Here is a 6,808-nt window from a genome sequence, read left to right as displayed (position 1 = left end):
ATGAAAATTTGGAGATACCTTCTGTTTCAAAAGCATATACAACCACCTCTAGTGGGAATTCAGATGATCCTATTAAGTTAGGTGATGGATTAAAATACTAGGATTTGACGGAGACGATATCCAACATGGAAACAATTGTTACTAATATGAAAGATCAATTGAAGCAGTTGGTGGATGCTTTCAAAAGTCAACCTTCTCACAAGCAGTTATCCCAAGAGCTTTGGAACATAGTACAACCCATTCTTGCACCTTAAAGAGAACTGGCTGAGCTTCAACATAATTCCCACATGGAGCTAATTAGAGTCATGGTTGAAGCAAGATACAAAGACACACTGCTGACATCAAGGGCATAAAAGAATCCATTACAAAGTTAACTGCACTACCCCTGCACCTGTGTTTGAAAAAGATGATGAAGATGATTCCAAAAGGGGGGAGAATGATTCCATGAAAAACTTTGGCAAACTAACACCAAGGAATCAGCCAAAACAAAATCCAAAGCCTGCCAAGAAAACTTCTGCAAAATCTTCTGGAAAATCTGACACTGGTAAGAAAAAGGGAATTGATGATACCCTTAACAAACAGACAGATAAGAAGATCGAAGTAAAGCAGAAGAGAAATGATAGAAAAGAAAGTAGAACAAATATGTTGAGGCAGGAGCTAGTGAAAAAAAGTGAAGAAAGAAAATGAAGTACTGAACATTGGAACCTCAAATAGAACAAAATCACACAAACATAACAAACCTCCTATTGTCATATTTCCTAAACCAAAATCACCACCAGAAAAACCAACCACTGCTGCCAAACCTAAAACCACTACTGAACCTAAAAAGCCAAACTCTGATACACCTAAACCAAAACTCTCACCACAAAAAAACCACATCTCAAAAGGCAGAATATAAAACCCTCATCACCACTGTTTTGGTAAAAAATTACTGAAGCAATTTAGTGATCAAATTAGTTAAGTGAGGTAGTGTGCTAAAAATGTGTTGAAAATATGTTGATTAAGTTGTTTGTAAAAACAGTTTTCAGGATACGGCTCAGGATATTGAGTTGTATCTACGATCAAACTATGAGCAAAAAGTAAATGGGATGACACGAGATATACGAGGAAAGCCCTTGATCAATCTAGATCGCCGGCACAAAACCTCGGGAGCTGACGATCGCAGCTGCCTTGTTCTTCTTATTGCTTTAAACGTCAGGATACATTGTAGGATATTGATCGGATCGCTAAGTGTTACAATGCTTGTTGTGAAAGTGAGAGTTGCGAGAAAGTAAAGTGTGAGAGAGCAGTGAGTGTTGTTATGTCCTATTCGATCCGATTTATCCATCTATTTATAGCTATGAAATACAAACTGTTAGGGGAGGATTTTCAATCCTAAGGATCACTGATCCTCAAGTGTTGCCAGGATCATGGATCCTCAATTCTGTTTGAGTTAAGGATCCTCAACAGGTGTTGCGGGACCAAGATTCAGGATCCTTATTGTTATCCTTATACTAACAATTGTCTACCTTGTACGTAAGCTTTTTTTGCAGGAGCAGAGGCATGGACCGAGTCTCTCCGAAATTCCTGGAGCATATTCCCTTTATATTCCACACGTGCTAGGCTCTTATGGACGTTATGGAGATCGTGGGAGGCTTGCACAAATTGCGGATAGTTAGTTAGTGTAGTTATTTCTAATTTAAAATGGGGATAACAAGCTTGAGTTAGAACACTTAGCTAATTTTGGCATACACACACTCTCGTAACAGCTCTCAATCAGCGCTCGAACACTACTTGGCGATTTCATACATTGTTTTGCACATTACACACTAGTGATCCTTGTAACAAGCTTGTTATCATCCCGAGTTGTAACACGCTTTTTGTTTAATCTTAGTTGGTGATCGGTAGTTTCCATCACCCGAGGTTTTTTGTGCCGGAGATCAACTTTTGATCAAGGGCTTTTTCCTTGTATAAATCCTTGTGTCATTTGTTCATTACATTTCTGTGTTATCCTTAACATTGTTCATTGATTCAAGCATCACACCTCACAACAAAAGATTTGGTTGCATTATCTTTGCTTGATTTTTTGACCAAAACAATTTGGCGCCCACCGTGGGGCAATTGGTGCTTCATTCCTAAGGGATTATTATCTTTGCGATCATTTCGGTTCGTTATTTCCAAGCAGATGGCTTCCTCATCAAAGAACACTTCAAGCTCAATGCTGGCGATCAATTCTTCACAGGGCGTTCCACCTTTGCCTCCACCACCTTCTGGATCCCAGAAGAATACTGAAAATCCTGCAAAGAGACCAAGCCCTATTTTCTCAAAACCTCTAACTTCTTCTATTTCTTCTAGTCCTACTACTAGTGACCCTTTTACTTTGATTTTGCAGATGAAGGATCACATACAGCAGCAGGATAAGACCAACGAAAAGATTCTCAAGGAAATTGGAGATATCAAGAAACAGAAGAGATCAGCGCAGGATCATTCCCCATTGATGCCTAGGTCTCTGAATTTCGACACCCCAGTCATAACCTCACAGCATTCTACAGCTCCAGATGTCCAATACTTGGGTGGAATAAGAGGAATGCATTACGGATCATTAGCAATGACTCAGGCTCTAGGATCCTATTTTCAGCCAGTAGGACCCTTCTTCCAGCATCAAGGATCCTTCACCAGTTCAGGAGGGTACATGGGGACACAACAGGTTCAAGGATCCTCTCAGGTTCGAGGATCCTCTCAGGTTCAAGGATCCTCTCAGGTTCAAGGATCCTCTCAGGTTCAAGGATTCTCTCATGTTCAAGGATCCTCCTTTCAGCCTCAAGGATCCTCATCGCAGGTTTTCGGATCCATGGATTATCCTCCAAGACCCCCGTTCACAGCACATCAGGGATCCAATGTCTCTCAGGATCAAGGATCCTTAAGAAGCTTACAGCCTGGAAATTCAGATGTCCATCAAGGAGACTTCATCCCAATGCAGGCCATTGCTTCTTCTGGTCCTTCAGTCATACCAGAGTCCCGTCAATATGGATTTACATATGGGATTCCAAACCTGAATCCTCTGGGAGGTAACACTTTTAATAACTCTTATAACACTAACCATGACTTTATGCAGGATACAGGTATCAATCAAGCTATGGCTAGGGAATTACAGAAGCTGAAGGATATGATATCCAGTGTTCCAGGAGTGGTTAAACCCATTCCTGAAATTGCAGATGGGAGCCATAAGATATCTCATTTTGCACCACCTATTTGTGATGCTGAGATACCCAAAAGGTTCCAAATACCAACTATGAAGTTGTATGATGGCTCGACAGATCCTGAAGAACATGTGGCTCAATATAGAGAAAGGATGGAGATCAACCCCATCCCAGAGAGGTTAAAAGAAGCATGTCTATGCAAGGGTTTCGGATCCACACTTACAGGATCAGCTCTTAAATGGCTGCTAAGTCTTCCCCCTTACTCTATTACTTCATTTGCTAATCTAGTTAACCTGTTTAATAATCAATTCTCTTGTAGTAAATTTGAACGTTTAACTAGTGATTTGTATATGGTAGCTCAAGGTCAAAATGAATCACTTAGAGATTATATCACTAAGTTTAGTAAAGAATCCTTAGATATTCCTAACCTGGATATTGCCACGGCTGTAGAAGCCTTTAAAATGGGTTTACTTAGGGATTCATTATTCTATGATGATCTTGTTATGACCCCATGCAGGAATCTTGATGAAGTAAGAAGCAGGGCCCTTATGTTCATCCGTTTAGAGGATGACAAAAGGATCCAGGAGAGACTGGCAGGATCCTCGAAACAGGAAAAGCAAGGATCCTACTTCAAGAATAACAAGTTCAAATCCGACAACAAGTCTGATAACCAGAATGTGCATGCAGTAGAACAAGAAGAGGGTGATGAGGATTATCCTCCAAATTCTGAATACTGTTTTTCTGTTGATAACTTTTAGGGGAGGATTTCTTAATGACCTGTGATCCTCACTTATTATCCTGTTTGGTGATCCTTACTTCTGTGTCAATTAGTGATCCTCAGAAGTGCCTCAGGATCAGGATCATGGATCATCCTAAGGATCCTTATACTAACGATTGTTTACTTTGAATTCGGTATTATTTTGCAAGCTTGGACTTGGTCTTGGCAACGTTCCTGGAGAATATTCCACGTTTATTCTGCACGTGCTTGGCTGAAAATGGACGTTATGGAGTCGTGGGAAGACTTGCATGAATTGCGGAATGTTAGTTAGCATAGTTATTTTCTAATTTAAAAGGGGTAGCGAGCTAATTAAACAACACTTGGCTAATTTTTGGCTACACACACTCGTACAACTGCACTCACCAGCTCTCGACAAAACACTTAGCATTTTTCATACATTTTTTACACGATACACTATAGTGATCCTTGTACTTAGCTCGCTATCATCCGAAGTTGTAACACGTTAATTGTTTAATTTGAGTTAGTGATTGGTAGTTTCCATCACCCGAGGTTTTTTATGCCGGAGATCATTCATTGATCAAGGGCTTTTTCCTCATATAAATCTTTGTGTCACTTGTGCAATTCATTTCTGAGTGATCCTCATTGTTGTTTATCAATTCAAGCATCATACCTCACAACAGAAAGTTTGGTTACATTATCTTGGCTTGATTTTTGACCAAAACAGTTTGGCGCCCACCGTGGGGCAATTGGTGCTTCATTCATAAGAGATTCTCATTCTCGTGATCATTTCGGTTCATTGCATCCAAGCAGATGGCTTCATCATCAAAGAACACTTCTACCGCGATGTCTGCGGTCAACTCATCACAGGGCATTCCACCTTTGCCTCCACCACCTTCTGGATCTTAGAAAAATACCGAGAAGAAACCAACTCCCATTTTCTCAAAACCTCCAACTTCTTCTTCTTCTTATACTTCTACTACTAGTGACTTGTTTACTCTGATTTTGCAGATGAAGGAGCATATACAGCAGCAGGATAAGACCAATGAAAGGATTCTTAGAGAAATTGGAGACATCAAGAAACAGAAGAGATCGGCAGAGGATCATTCCCCATTGATGCCCAGATCTTTGAATTTCGATACTCCGGTTATAACTTCTCAACCCTCAGTGGTTCCAGACGTTCAATATGTGGGAGGACCAAGATGAGTGCATTACAGATCATCAGCAATGACTCAGGCTTCAGGGTCATACTTCCAACCAGTAGGATCCCATAATCAGCATATAGGATCCTTCACTAGCTCAGGAGGATACTCAGAAGCTCAGCAGATTCAAGGGTTCTGGCCGTTTCAAGGATCCTCGCAGGTTCAAGGATCCTCCTATGTCCCAGGATCCTCTCAGGTTCAAGGTTCCTCTCAGGTTCAAGGATCCTCTCAGGTTCAAGGATCCTCGCAGGTTCAAGGATCCTCCTATGTCCCAGGATCCTCTCAGGTTCAAGGATCCTCTCAGTTCCATGGATCCTTAAGGAGTCTGCAATCAGGGAGTTCAGATATCCATCAGGGAGATTTTATTCCAATGCAGACCATTGCTTCTACTGGTCCTTCGATCATTCCGGAGTCTCAACAATATGGATTCACGTCCGTTGTTCCTAATTTGAACCCAATGGGAGGTAACACTTTCAATAATTCTTATACCACTAACCATGGCCTTATGCAGGATATATGTATCAATCATGCTGTTAGGGGAGGATTTCTTAATGACCTGTGATCCTCAAGTGTTATCCTGTTTGGTGATCCTTACTTCTGTGACAATTAGTGATCCTCAGAAGTGCTTCAGGATCAGGATCATGGATCATCCTAAGGATCCTTATACTAATGATTGTTCACTTTGAATTCGGTGTTGTATTGCAGGAGTACCGGTGTGGACTTGGTCATGGCGATATTCCTGGAGCATATTCCCTTCAATTCTGCACGTGCTTGACCGTTGTGAACGTTGTGGAGAACGTGGGGAGAAGGCATGAAATGCGGATAGTTAGTTAGGCTAGATATTTTCTATTTTAAAAGGGACAGCGAGCTATTTTTAGAACACTTGGCTATTTTTTGGCTACACACACTCGTACAACTGCATTCATTAGCTCACGGCGAAACACTTAGCAATTTTCATACATTTCCACACGATACACTATAGTGATCCTTGTACCTAGCTCGCTATCATCCGAAGTTGTAAAAGAATTATTGTTTAATTTGAGTTGGTGATTGGTAGTTTCCATCACCCGAGGTTTCTTATGCCGGAGATCATTCATTGATCAAGGGCTTTTTCCTCGTATAAATCTTTGTGTCACTTTGCAATTCATTTCTGAGTGATCCTCATTGTTGTTTACCAATTCAAGCATCATACCCCGTAACAGAGAGTTTGGTTGCATTATCCTTACCTGATTTTTAACCAAAACAGTTTGGCGCCCACCGTTGGGCAATTGGTGCTTCATTCCTAAGAAATTCTACTATTTGTGATCATTTCGGTTCATTGCATTCAAGCACATGGCTTCATCATCAAAGAACACTTCTACTGCGATGTCTGCAGTCAATTCATCTCAGGGCATTCCACCTTTGCCTCCACCACCTTCTGGACCTCAGAAAAATGCCGAGAAGAAACCAACTCCCATTTTCTCAAAACCTCCAACCTCTTCTGCTTCTTATACTCCTACTACTAGTGACTTGTTTACTCTGATTTTGCAGATGAAGGAGCATATACAGCAGCAGGATAAGACCAATGAAAGGATTCTTAGAGAAATTGGAGATATCAAGAAACAGAAGAGATCGGCAGAGGATCATTCCCCACTGATGCCCAGATCTTTGAATTTCGATACTCCGGTTATAACTTCTCAGCCTTCAGTGGT

Source organism: Helianthus annuus, chromosome 10 (assembly GCF_002127325.2).
Source record: "Helianthus annuus cultivar XRQ/B chromosome 10, HanXRQr2.0-SUNRISE, whole genome shotgun sequence".
NCBI classification, from domain to species: domain Eukaryota; kingdom Viridiplantae; phylum Streptophyta; class Magnoliopsida; order Asterales; family Asteraceae; genus Helianthus; species Helianthus annuus.
This window is presented reverse-complemented; position numbering follows the sequence as displayed.